This window comes from Pinus tabuliformis, chromosome 9 (genome assembly GCF_031772625.1).
Source record: "Pinus tabuliformis cultivar Carrire ecotype Pingquan chromosome 9, CPIR1, whole genome shotgun sequence".
Classification (NCBI taxonomy): Eukaryota; Viridiplantae; Streptophyta; class Pinopsida; order Pinales; family Pinaceae; genus Pinus; species Pinus tabuliformis.
Genome location: NC_142307.1, coordinates 1,901,962,265 through 1,901,976,617, shown reverse-complemented (window position 1 = coordinate 1,901,976,617; position 14,353 = coordinate 1,901,962,265). Strand labels below are relative to the sequence as shown.

At 39.4% G+C, this 14,353-nt stretch overlaps 1 protein-coding gene across 6 annotated transcripts in view; it reads left to right on the top strand.

The window, feature by feature from the left end:
- LOC149156541 (uncharacterized) overlaps positions 1-14,353 on the top strand; it is a 488,936-nt gene that overhangs the window by 416,075 nt on the left and 58,508 nt on the right. The window lies entirely within an intron of this gene.

Below are 14,353 nucleotides of genomic sequence, written 5' to 3'. Positions count from 1 at the left end.
AAAAGAGATTCACAAGGCTCAAAAGGCCCACGGCCTAGATGAGTTTGCAACTCTCTCCCAAGTGTTTATGGCCTCCGTAGAAATCAGTTTTTGGATAGCATGAGGGAGTCCTGCATACACACGAGTGAGTAGTTTTCCAAAGCTTTTCCTCAAGGTCCTTGCTACCCAATGCTCAAGCCTATGGACTGGAAAACACAAAAAAAAAGAAGCAATTGTTAGTGTGAAATTAGAAAAAAGAAACCAAAACTAAACTTAGAATTTAATTTACAAAGCACTGGCTCAAGTAATGGGAGTGAACTCCCATATTTGCCTAGCTTTGAAAATGACTCTTGAATAGGCGATATAACTTTGAAAGAACTAGAACCAAAGAAGTATTTTGAATTTAAATGGATGAGCAAGTGGCTATAGAGTAAGAAAATTCCCTTTTTCTCTTCGTTGGATGGAAAACTTGGAGCGAAAAAATCATTGAGTTTTGGATCGTTGTGACTCTAGGAGTGAGTTGATCTAATTGAGATTACTCCCACTTCCATATGGATTCCTGCACACAATGCAAAATATCTTTCCTACACTCTTGAACACATATTAGTTTGCACAAGATTAGAGCAATATAATGAATAAGATAAGCCAAGCATTCCTTCTAAAATGAATTGGCAAGCTTATCCCTAGAATACTACTCTAAATCAATGATATGTGCAAGATAGCTTGCACACATCAATCCAAGCAAGATGACAAGTATAAACTAATATTAATTCAATATGCGAAAGAAATTAAACACAATAGCAGTGGCATGAAAGGACATCACTTCATAACGCCAAGATAACACCAACCAGATAGCCCCAAAGTCTTTATTATATTAAGAAAGTATGCTAGTACAAAATGGTTGAGTTTCTTCAAGCCCAATAGCTCATTACATGATATACAATATGAGAGCATATATCCTCATTATATAGAGAGTTGGGAGCAAATCCCAAGGAAAAATGCATGTAATAACTGAACGTGGAGCAAATCCCAAGGAAAGATAAGTCAAGTTCGATGTGGAGAAGATAAAGACATCAGAGAAAAATCAAATTCCATGTGTGCACATCAAGGGAAATCAAATTCCATATATGGCATAGTAAACTCATCCATGAGTGAATCCAAGTACCGTGATAACTCTAGTCAACAAATGCAAACTCGAACTAAGTGATGCCACATATGTAGATGATCCCCAGATAGCTCTGCGTAGGTCCCCAGGAACTGCGTGATTCCTCCATGTGCAATTCATAGTTTGGCCAAGTGAAACTCGTAATCCTCAAGAGTGGAGTGCTAAGAGTAGAAGAACCTGAGATAATTGAGATGAGGCCCCACCTAATCTTCAGTCCAAATATACCATGGAATATTCCTTCAATGCATGAGCTCCTCTAATAAATTCGATTTTCCACATGTGCAATTGCTGCTTTATCTCTAGGAAATTCGATTTTATGAAATAATAGTGTATTTATGATGCATTGTGCTCAGTCATGTTCCACATGTCCGTTGACTCAACTCTTTGACTTAGGATAATTTCCAAGTCATTTCCACATCATTCTGTCACATGGAATAATTTATTCTTCTCTATTTTATTTAATTCTAGCTTAATTAAATGCTACAATTTCCACTAAACTTAAGAAATGTGGGTTTTGAGGGTCCAAAACACATTATTAACCCCTCAAAGTGTGTCATCGTAGAAAGTTGAGTGTGAGAGATATAATTTTGATTACTCATACCCCATACAACTTCTCTAGACTACACTTATTACAATTTAAATACGATTTTATTTGTACTTTTTGAACTGTGGGAAATCTAAAAAATTAAAAAATGACTACTTAGACCTAACCAAATTCCACGAAATTTTTTGTGTGGTCTAGTATGGTAATATACATCGACTTTAGACACTAAGATGTGTTAGGGGCTCAATCTTCAACCGTCGCCCCGACTTTGGGGTAAAAAGTAAGTGAAAAACCCAGAAAATTATCTGCCTCTGAAAAAAAAAGGATAATTAACCAGATAAAAGAAACACTCCAAGGTGTCTACATTTGTTGATCGAGTCCCAACATCCTAGGCCTGTTACAGACTCAAAACTCATTATTACTAGTATCACTTATTACAATTCCCCACAAGTTGTGGAATCTGGGTACAAGAAAGATGATAAAAAAATAGAAGTAGAGCTAAAAAACTCTGTTGACTGATGATATCTGATGGTACAAGTGTCCTCTGGGGCATCCCTGGGCATGGAGTCTTTCATATAATCATTAGGTGTCATTTCAGTGGTCAACAGGTCCCATTAAAAATAATTAACTATTTTAGTAAAAATGTCCCCGAGCGGAATTTTCCAAAACGATTTATGGGTATTGGAGAATGCATGTGTTTAAGCCTCCTTACAAATTTTCAAACTTAGAGCACATCCGATGCTACCAGAAATCAATAGGTATTCTTCTTTGTCTTGGAGCTTATGAGGGGAGGTATGACCACATCTTTTGGACACCCTGCATTGTCCATAATCTGAATCTGATCTTAGAGGAGATCGACAACAAAGTTCCATAGATAAAGGAAATCACAGGGAAAGCAAGGGAGATTATTAAATTCATCACCAACCGCCACCAATGGGATGTGGATGCAGAAAATCTTGATTTGGATCTCTCTCTCTTTTTGCCTTGAATATTGAGGTCCAGCTTGGAAGTGGAATTGGCCCATCATCTTCTTCGGCACCAGCATCCACTATTGAGCATGCTTCTGCTTCTATTTTTTATGAGGATTATGATGATGAGGATTATTCTTTTGTCTTTATAGTTCTTGCAGCCTCATAGTCTTTATTGTACTTGCAACCTCATATATATAATAAAGGTTGATTTGAGATTTGGATACATAATAAAGGTTGATTTTGGATATTCCAATATTGCGATTTTTATTATGTGATCATTCATGAGTAAACATGATGTAAATTTAATTATAATGTTTAAACCTTAAATGTAATAAATTATAATGTATCATGTATGCTTTATGATTGCACATAACATTTCTTATATGACCTAAATTCTAATATATATATTCCTATTAAGTACTTAAAAAGATTTTAATTAAGTACTTAAACAACTTAAGAAATCTTAACTCAAGATAAATCTCACTCATAACCTCTTGCATAAGCATACTAGATCTACATTTGCATAATTTACCTCCTAGCATAAGTTAGGTTGATAGAGATATAGGACAACCCTTCTTATCTAGCTTGGGGGGCCTCGACAACTCTTCAGTGGTTAACACGGTGACATTGCAGTCTTCAGAGCCACAATTTCCGTAGCATCAGAGGCATCGGGTGATAGGAGCTTAACAGAAGGTATCATTAATTAGGCCCTAGCATACTTCTTGTTACCCTCCTTCCCACAACCTACCTTGGAGCCCAACTTCAAAATAGTTAAAGGAAGGTTACACTTAGGTTAGGAATTTAACTAAAATTTACCAAGATCACTGCATCTCAAATAGGTTCTAGGTTTTTTCACATCATATAGGTGAGTTAATCATTCAAGCAGCAGGTGTCTATTCAGTCATTTGGTTCCAATTCATAAGAAGCAAAAATTTGTGACTCCATTAAGGCATTAGTCTCATAATAGAAAATCTAATTTAATCAATAATATTGCTTAATTTCAATCAGCTAGGCCACTCATCTGTGACTCCCAAGTAAGTTGATTCTTAACTTGCTTTTCTTCACTTCATTCCATAGGGACTACCCCCCATAGCCTATTGTTGGGAGACAACTAGAACAGAGTGGGCAGGGATCAGAGTGACAACCCCTGTCCTAAGCATTGTCACAGTGCCTGTACAATCCGAGAGACAATAGTTTTTGGCATTGTTGCCAAGGAAGCATACTTTGTGTTTGCATCCTGACATTCCTTTCCATCTGTATTAACTAATTATTCATGTCACTTATTTGCTTGGCATATTTAATTTCCATATCCCTAATCAGTTTGGTTAATTCTTTGATTGTTTCTGATTCTTCCTTGATTTTGACTGGAGTTCTTTCGTAACCAGGGATCTCAGATTTACCTGAAGCCTTTTTATCTTTTTCTAACTCTTCAACTGTGTTTTGGGCAACGACTAAAGTGGCAGGGTGCGCCCACCTTATCTCATACTAAACTTCTACATGGTAAGCCGCAAGATATGTTTCTAGGATAGTTTTGTCAGGAGGCTTGTAATCCCCAGTCATGTCCCTTAGTAATTTGTTGAACCTCTGGTTAAATTCCACCACCATTTCATTTTCTTTCTTCTTGATAGTATTGAATTCTTTCACCAAGTACTTCCTTTCCCTCTTATCTCCTTATTTTGTTGATTTGGGGTAGCATCAGATGTGCTCTAGCCACGTAAATTGGTGGAGAGGCTAAAGCACATGAGATCTCCAATACCCAGAAATAGTTTGGGTAGAATCTAACTAGTTTGGGAGATATTAAAATAATTAATATTTTTAATGGAGTCCCTAAGTCTAAACTTAGGGAAAATAAAATATTAATGTGAATTAATATAAAACTGAGTTAGAATGGTTCAAAAGTCATGGATCAAGCTAGATATAATCTTAACCGCATTAGGGACTTAATCTCGGCTGTTGAAATGTTAACGAGAAAAGTATAAGAGGAGGCTTAAGGGTCACTTGGAGAACACACCGAGTTGATCAAGAATGCAATTTTTTGGGGCAGGGCTTGCTGAGGAAATCAAAGGAGTGATCAGGTTGCAGTTGGGGGGCAGTGAATGTAGTAGCAGAGAGGCAGAGATAGTACCAGGAACATCAGCACAGAAGTTGGGAGAGGTTTGACACAGAGCCAGCTAGAGGCCACGCAGAAGTAGCCAGAGGCCATGCAGAGGCAGCCAGGAGCTGCACAGAGCCCGAGGAGTGCCAGCGTGGGAGTCGCAGAGGCTCCAGAGGTTGACGCAGAGCCCCAAGAGGCTAATGCTGGGGCAGAGAGGCTGATGCAGACCCTAGAGGTTGACGCTGGGAGATTTTGTGGGGAAGATTGGGACTAATATCTGTCTCCGACTGAGAGGTACTACTGCCGAGGGCATTCTCTATTGGGTGAACCATTTCTGGTACCCAGATTGTATTCTGAAACTTCTTAATAATAAAACCCTCAGATAGTTGCACCGGTTTTCCCGCATTGGGTTTTCTTCAGGGACATTAGTCCAAAAATAACAGTGTCATTTGTGTGCTTGTTTTTCCTTCAGTTGATGATCTGTATGTGTTGAGACTGTACTTGTATTTATTTTCAGTGTTTTCATGGTAAATAACTTGTTAATTAACAAAACAAGTAGGTAGAAATAAATCAGAAAGTACATGAAAGATTTCTAACAGTTAGACTTAGAAATTCCAACATGGTATTAGAGTGTGGTTGCAGATCACAGGATAACTGAGGGCATCAGCCGAGCAGAGAAACAGCAACATAAATAGCTATCCCGAGGGACAGAAGTTGTTCCTAGCAGAAAAGCAACAAGGAAGGGATGACGCAGTGCCTGTGTCATCAATTTGAGCTAGGAAGAGGATCAGCATAGTGGCAGAGAGGAGCAGACCTGACCTACGCAATGCCCGGTCATCTTTCTCAGTGAGGAATGATTGATGCCCGTGGCCAAGAGGTGTGGATTTTGCTGGTGCCGGGATTGCGCAGAGCTTAGAGGTTCTAACCTTCAGTTTGCTTGGGCATAGGAGGCTGTGGGTAAGTTGCAGAGTGAAGTTGGTGGGGTATTGTGGTCAGAACAATACCTAATAGGGCAAGACCAAGGAGGAGGGAGTTGCTGCCGAGGATTTCTAGCCAAGAAATCCAGGTCAACGGTGCAGCTACACTAACGATTGGAGTGGGGGCATCTCGACATTGGCAGAGGGGTTTCAAGGAAGAAAATCAAGGCTTAGAGGGAATCACACCGAGAACTTCCAAGAGGGAAGTAGAGAGACTCAGAAGAGTCGAAAGAAGAGCAACGAAATGGTAGTGAATGGGGTAAGAGATCAGGACAGACTGGACGAAGCCTCAAACTTCGTAGTCTGGAAGGCCAGGATCTTGTATGTTCTAGACAGGATTCATCTCAAGTACTTCGCCTTGAACACGGTAGCAATCCCAGTTGACCCGGATGAGAACGAAAAGTACTAGGAGGCAATGGCGAGGGCCAAGAGCATCATCGTTGACGGGGTCAAGGACCATGTAGTACCACATATTGCTGAAAAGGACACGACAAATGCGATGTGGGAGGCCCTGAAGAAATTGTATCAACATACTTCTGTACAAAGGAAGATGCTACTGGAAAATCAGCTTCGGTCATACCAGATGCAAAAGGGAGAACAGATAGACACCTTCCTCGATCGATTGAAGGAGATTTGGGATCAGCTGACTTCCATAGGGGCCACGCTGGTTGAGGAGATGATGGTGAGGACCGCATTGAACGCAGTCTCAGAGGATTGGGAGATATTTGTCCAGAGCATACAAGGTAGGTCTACCCTTCCAAATTGGGAGGAACTATGGGCGGATCTTCGTCAATAAGAGATCAGAAGGCTAACCAAGGCGGGAAGTAGCGGCAAGGATGTCAGAATCAAGAAGGAGGAAGAGGAGGATGCTGCCCTAGCATCTGAGGGAAAGCAAGAGAAACGGAAGAAGAAGGACCTCTCCAAGGACAAATGCTTCCACTGAGGGGAACTGGGTCACTATGCGAGCCAGTGTCCAAGGAAGAAGAGCAAGTGAGAGGCTTCTGAGACCAAGGCTGCGCCAGCAAGGGCAGAGAAAGAAGTGGAGACAGATGATGATTATGCCATGAGTGCTCATGCACCTTGAGAGAAGAGGTGGGGAGACATCGAGCTGTAGTTAGACGGACTACAGGTGATGAGGGGTTGGATCCCCGAAGAGGAGTAGCAAGACTGGCGGATGTCGATAAAGATGGATGCGGATGGAGCGATAGAGGGAGCTACAGTACAGGAGTCCCAGGACAGCGTGAGGCAGTAGTGCGAGATGCACAGAGTTGTTGCAGCAGCGCAGAGGTCAGAGAGGGAACACTTGTCAGTGACAGAGGGAGCTTTAGCATCGGAAGTGTTTATAGCCTGACGGAGATGTCAGATTTGGGAGATCAATTACTTACTTCTCAGTAACTGAGTTGTAGTGCAGTAGGTAATAGTGGCAGTGCTATGGGTAGCATGACACAGCATGATGAGAGGGGTTGTAGCAAAGATGCAACAGTGGCAGTGGCAGGGCCATGGGTAGCAATACATGATGCAAAAGTGCAGAGGATGTTGGGCACTAGGCCTAGCATCAACATAGAGACCGATGCCAGATGATTAAGGTGATGCTAGTATTACTAGAGCACAGTCCTCGCTAAAAGGGAGTGTTGATTTGGGGTAGCATCGGATGTGCTCTAGCCACGAAAATTGGTGGAGAGGCTAAAGCACATGAGGTCTCCAATACCCAAAAATGGTTTGGGCAGAATCTAACCAGTTTGGGAGAAATTAAAATAATTAATATTTTTAATGGAGTCCCTAAGTCTAAACTTAGGGAAAATAAAATATTAATGTGAATTAATATAAAACCGACTTAGAATGGTCCAAAAGTCATGGATCAAGCCAGATCTAATCTTAGTCGCTGATTAGGGACTTAATCTCGGCCGTTAAAATGTCAACGAGAAAAGTATAAGAGGAGGCATGAGGGTCACTTGGAGAACACACCGAGTTGATCAAAGATTTGATTTTCTGGGGCAGGGCTTGCTGAAGAAATCAAAGGAGTGATCAGAGTTGTAGCTGACGGGTAGTGAATGCAGTAGCAGAGAGGTAGAGATAGTACCGGGAACATCAGTGTAGAAGCCGGGAGAGGGTTGACGCAGAGCCAGCTAAAGGCCACGCAGAAGTAGCCAGAGGCCACGTAGAGGCAACCAGGAGTTACGCAGAGCTTGAGGAGGGCCAGTGTGGGGGACACAGAGGCTGACGCTGGGGCAGAGAGGCTGATGTTGGGCCAGAGAGGCTGATGCTAGGTAGACATTGGGCCAGAGAGGCTGACGCAGACCCTAGAGGTTGACGCTGGGAGATTTCGTGGGGCAGATTGGGGCTGATATCTGTCTTCAACTGAGAGGTACTACTGCCAAGGGAATTCTTTGTTGGGTGAGCCATTTCTGGCACCCAGATTGTATTCTGAAACTGCTTAATAGTAAAACCCTCAGATAACTACACTGGTTTTCCGCATGAGGTTTTTCTGGGGACATTAGTTCAAAAATAACGATGTCATGTGTGTGTTTGTTTTTCCTTCAGTTGATTATTTGTATGTGTTGAGACTATACTTGTATTTATTTTCAGTATTTACATGTTAAATAACTTGTTAATTAATAGAACAAGTAGGAAGAAATAAATCAGAAAGTACAGGAAGGATTTCTAATAGTTAGACTTAGAAATTCCAACATATCTGTCTCAAAAAGCATCAAGGAGGGTCCTTAGAGAATCGAAAGAATTATTAGCCTTGTCATGAAACTAGTCAATTGCATTACCCTCCAATGATAAGACAAACAACTTCATCTTGACATCTTCATAATTATAGTTCGTAGAATGAGCATATCTATGGAGGAATGAATTAAACTTCTTTATATGCTCTTCAGCATTGATAGCATTATTCCCCTCAAAGATTGGCAATTTGTTCATAGTTGACTCATTTGGAAAATCGTGCGGATACCCCTGGATGTTGGTGAAATTGCAAGGACCATAGTAGTCACCCATGATGCTTTGATTCAGAGGATTGATGAAAATAAAATGGACATCAAGGAGACCTTCTTGTCTGAGAAAATTTAAATGATCGTTGTTGACCACTACATGTCAACTACCCATAGCAGTACCCCCCTTTTCTTCGCAAAAGGATAGCACTTGATTGATATGTCCGTGCCATTCAACAGTGATCATCGACCCGATCATGTTATGCTGTAAACCCAGTCTACATGTGTAAATTGTAAATAATCTTAGCAGATCTAAGTCATGTATGTAAATTGCCTAGGCAAACCTAATTTTCTAGTGATAATCTACGTTCTGGAAGGTTTTTTGTCTCACCGATCCATGATCGACAAAGTTTTCCTTTAGCCTAACCCCAAAGCCGGAATGGATTTTGTCACTAGAATCTTACGGGAATCCTAGTGTCCTAGGTCGAGTTTATGTAAAAGTAATTTGGAAATAATTCTAACTATTTGGTTAGGTTATTACAAATTGCTTGATCTGCTAAATTATATTTGTGTCGCAAGACTGGGTGGTCTATGAGAGTCTATGTCAAATGGGTTTTCCCCCTTGAGATGTAAAATTGTAAAAGTCATGATGTAAAGTGTCTTGAGGGTTAGAAAATGTTTTAATCCCCTCATAAGTCCTAAGTCCTAGGTCCTAGGTGATTTTTCCAAAGGCTAAGTTCGAGGATCCAAAAAATAAAAAATAAAAATAATAAAAATTTGGAAAATAAAATAAAATAATAATAAGTCAAAAGTTTTGAGGAAGTAAATACAAAACTTAAATTTTTAATGCATTTAAAAATTTCGACGGATGAGATTAAAATGGATTTTTGATCTTTATCGATGGTCGAGATCATTTTGACATGGCTCACTCGAACTAGCCATTGGGAAGATTTTCATTTAAATAGAGTGTCAGGAATCATTTCAGATCAGATTGGATCTGTGAGTCTTGTGCTAAAGAAAGCTCTCTTGTAGTCATTTTTTGTGCAATAAAAAAAGACTTTGGGATTGAAATCTGTTGGTGTTACTGTTCTGGAAATGCTATAAGATATTTTATTTTTTTGCATAATTTTATTTTCAGTCATTGATGATAGCTTGATGAAGATTGATTTAGGCACAGGTATCTTGTCTGATCTTTAGGGTTTGAATGATAGTTTAATTTCTAAAATATAATGGCAGGTATCTCCATTTGATCTGAATTTCACTGTTGTTTTCTCCCTCTATGTTAATGGTTGATTTAAGTTGTGCAGGATATCCTTAATTTTAAGCTTACCGGGCGTTAGGGGAAGTTCTCGGCTGAACTAGCGAACTCCTGGGTTGCATTTTCTAAAAGAGCCCATCCAGTTTTAATCCCGCGCTTATCATTAGAAATTTTTGCAGATGCATGAAGGGTTTTTTGAAGCACCTTATCTAAAGTTTAAAATTCTGAAAATATTTCTGTGCCATACCGACAGATATGACTATTTAGAGCCTTTAATTTGTAAACACTGTAATTATTTAGCTAGGGTTTTAAGGTTTTATTATTATTCTGTTTTTGGGCATTTTGCTGTTATCATTGCAGGTACAAATCCTGGAAATTTTTCAGGGTTTTCATTAGACGAATCTGAATGCAGGACAATTTAAAATTTATTGGAGAATTTGGAGGGTTTTCTGATCTATCTGTCTGTTGTTCCTGGGGTTTCATTTCGCAAGAAAAAATCAATTTTTTTTTTTTGGGCGTACGCTGGTCGCAGGCTTAGAAAATCAAAAGAAAAATTCGAGATTATACAGCCGCATCCATCATCGGTTTCCTTTCCTGCGTACTAGCTCCCTGTCACTCCATTCTCACACGTTGTTTTCTTCTCCACGCAATTTTTCATTCACGCAGCCTGTCTTCCTGCGTGCTACTCTTCCTCCCCACGCTCTCCTCATCCCTTTTCACACAATCTCTCCACTCCAGCTCCCTTCCTCATTTGCGTACACTATTCACCTTTCAACTCTCCTCAGCAAATCTGCCATCTGCGTTTCTCGACACTGTCGTAGCTCCATTCTCGGCCACCTGCAAAACAAAGAAATCCCTACACTGACATGTCCTCTCTGCCTACGTAAACAGATCCGTAGCCCCTTGCTCGAGCTCAAAGTTTTGTCCACTGTCGACCCTTCTCCAAACACTGCCATCAAAATTCTGCGAACCTACACACGCCCACGCACAAATGCAAAAAGGCTGAAACGATACAAGGTAAGTAAGATTCAGCCTCACACATTATAAAATTCAATTTTTCTTTTATGACGGTTTGGGGTTTTTCATTATGCGTAGGCAGTAAAATCATGAAGGAAATTCGAATATTTTTTTAGGTTTTGATTTGTATTGAGTTAGTGTTAATATTTTGTTAGGTGTTAGTTAATTTTAGATTTTATAAATTTTGCCTTTTTGCATATATTAGATCACATTTTGATTTTTATTTTATAGTCTTGAGATATGTTATGTTTATTTTTAATTTTGTTTTATTTTTTTAATAAATCAAAAATCATAAAAAATATAAAAACAATAAAAAGAAATTCTATTTTGTTTATATTGTATATTCGATGCCATTAGGTGTTAGTTCCTTTTACTTTTAAGTTTTGTTTAGTTTTAGATTTCTTTAAATTTAGATTTAATTTTTAAAAGTTTGATTTTAAAATAATATCAAAAAATCATAAAAATTAAAAATTGAAAAAAGGCATAAAGAATTTTTTAGTTTTCTTTTATTTAGTTTTAGAATTAAATTTTGGCTTTAGATTAGTTTAATATTTGATTTTTTTTAAGTTAGTTTTTTAGTTTTAGTTTATTTTCTTTTTCATTTAATTTAGTTTAGTGTTAATAATTTTAGATTTCATTTACTTTAATTTTTGCTTAGTTTAGTTTTGTTTTATTTAAAAATATAAAAATATATAAAAATTAGAAAATTTTGAAAAAATTAACTAAAAATTGAAAATTGTTTTGGTGTCTTTTGTTTCACTTCTCTATAGTTAAATGTGCTTAAATGTTTATCTAAAGTTAGCTATATGAAAGTGGTAATTGGTTAGCATTTAAATTGTATGGTTGTTTAAAGCATTCAATCTTTAGAAATTTAATTGCTGGATCATTATTAAAGCGTTGAGTTTATTGAATAGCTTATATCGCTTGGGATATTCGATGATAAATGATTGTTTTACAAGGTTCATATTTCTGCAAAATTTAATAAATAATCATTTAATCATTAACTCCATAAGGCACTGGTACATTAATTCCTAAAATCAATCAAGTACTGGTATTGCCTTGTTGTGTCTCCCAACCTAACCGGTTCACAGTTGGTCTTCCTTCATCCCATAGGGTCTACCCCCTTTAGCCTCGGGAGATGGCCTAAACGGAGAGATGGGGATCAGGGTGATAGCCCCCGGTTTGAGCGTTGTCGCACTGCCTAGACAATCTGTGCGACAACATTTTTTGGCGTCGTTGCCGAGGATAGAGTTTTTTCTGTCCTTGGTTTATTCGACATTCATCATTCTTTCATCTTTCCCATCTCTCATTTGAGCTGGCAGAGTCAACATTTTTTGGCATCATTTGGATCTTTTCATCACCTTATTTTTCGTCATATCAGCAACTACTCTTCGGTTCATTTCTTGTTTTGGTGGCGACTCCATTTCTTTTATTTCTCCCAGGCAAGAAGCCTCTCCCATATCTGCTTGTTTGTTGCTTTTGGGATCCTAGAATTAGATTCATTGCTCAAGTGGCGACTTCACTTCTTTCATCTCTTGATTTTCTTGAGCAAAGATCTCTTTCTATTATCCATTTGGTCCTGTTAGCTTTACTGAACAAGAAATCAAAAATGGATTCAAAATGCTCTCAGAGGCTGCAAAAATTCTTATAATCATGCCAAAGGATTCATTGATGCTGTCGAAATCCTCAAATTATGGCTAAAAGCTTTCCACCGATTGAAAAAGTTGCAAGAGAAAAGCCCTTTGGTGGGTAGAAATACACTATCGGGAGGCGGAAATACCCCAAAAACTATGCAAAAACCAAGATTGCAGGCTTAAGGATCCGCTTCAATCTCAGCCGTTGGATCTGGCCGATCAACGGTCCAGATCGCGTCGGCATATCGCAATCGGAGCAGGAGGCAGTGGCAGCGACATGAGACTTCGCCGATGAGCGATTGCCGATATCACATCGACGTATCGCAATGGAGGACTTACAAAGGAGTTGGGCTTTATTATTCGCCGATGAGCGATCGCCGATATCGCATCGGCGTATCGCTATCAGCATTGTCAAAGGGGCGGGTGCAATCGCCGATGGGCCGGACCCGACAGCCATACAGCGTTGCATTTTATATTATATCGGGCCCGCGACGGTATCACATCGGCAGGAGGCAGTGGCAGCGACAAGACTTCACCCGATGGGCTGGACCCGATGACCATTCAGAACTCCATTGCATAATGTTTCAAATCCACGCCCGTCACTTTTTCATTCTTTTTATGTATTTTCTTTGTATAAAGAAAATACAAAGGAGGCCTTTTCAATGGTTATGTTTGCGATGCGATAAGCCAGGACCCGATGGGTTCCCAAAGCAAAATGGTATTATATTTCAGGTCCGCCAGAGCCATTGTTTTATGATTTTGTAGCATTTCTTCGTGTATTCCCAAGTATAAAGAAACAAAGGATCGGCCAGCCTAAGGTATGCATTGCAGCCCAAATGACGGACCCGATAAATGATTAAGCCATGAATGAACCTTTTGAAGTTCAGGTGAAGCATTAATGGGCGGGAATGAGTAGTTTGACAGTATTCCACTGTTTAATAAGCAGCAGTCATATTAAAGCCATTCAATGATTCAGCAACAACATTTAATCAACAGTATGGCCGAGGAGGAGCGGGACACCGCCGATCGAATCAAAGCATTCAATGGTTATGGGTTTTACCCATATTTCATTCCACCTGCCCAAAGAAGGACCGCAGAGAGCCAGAGGGAGGCAAATCCATTTACAACACAGCCAGATTTGTATCAAGGGCCCATTCCTGAATGTAAATGTTGTTGGCCCTCATTTATTGATTCTTGCATGCATAACCAGCAGAGCAATTTTGTAAAAAAACTCTATATATACCCAGAACAGAGATGTAATCAGGGGATGAATGTTTTGATGAATGAGAGCTTATTGTAGCCTTTTAACTTCTGGAGACTGTTAATACTATGAGACCTGCAGTTTCTGGTGTTGATTTCCATTAATACAAGCTTCTTTCGCTATCACCTGCTCGCTTTTCACTTCTTCTATGTTCTAGGCTCTGCCTGCTTTGCATTTAGTTGATGTGCTGTGAATATTTGGCATTTGAAGGGCTGTCATCCCACCTCTATGTTAAAATTTAGTGGTTCATTGAAAATTGTTTGCAGGTTGCTATTGTTCTAATAACAGAGAGCTGTCATCCTCACTGTTTATTGAATAATAGTCTTACAGATCCTCTAACCGGTTGCAGCTGGCCATCACAGAGCACTGTGTATCTGCTGGTGCAATCAGTCTTCTCCATCATCACTTTTACTTTAAGCTGCGAGTAGTTAGTGGTTGAAAGCCTTGTAGTTTGGGGATCTTCACCCATGTCTGGGGCAAATCATAATAGGAGTGGTTATCTGGCTTAAAGGTGCTGCA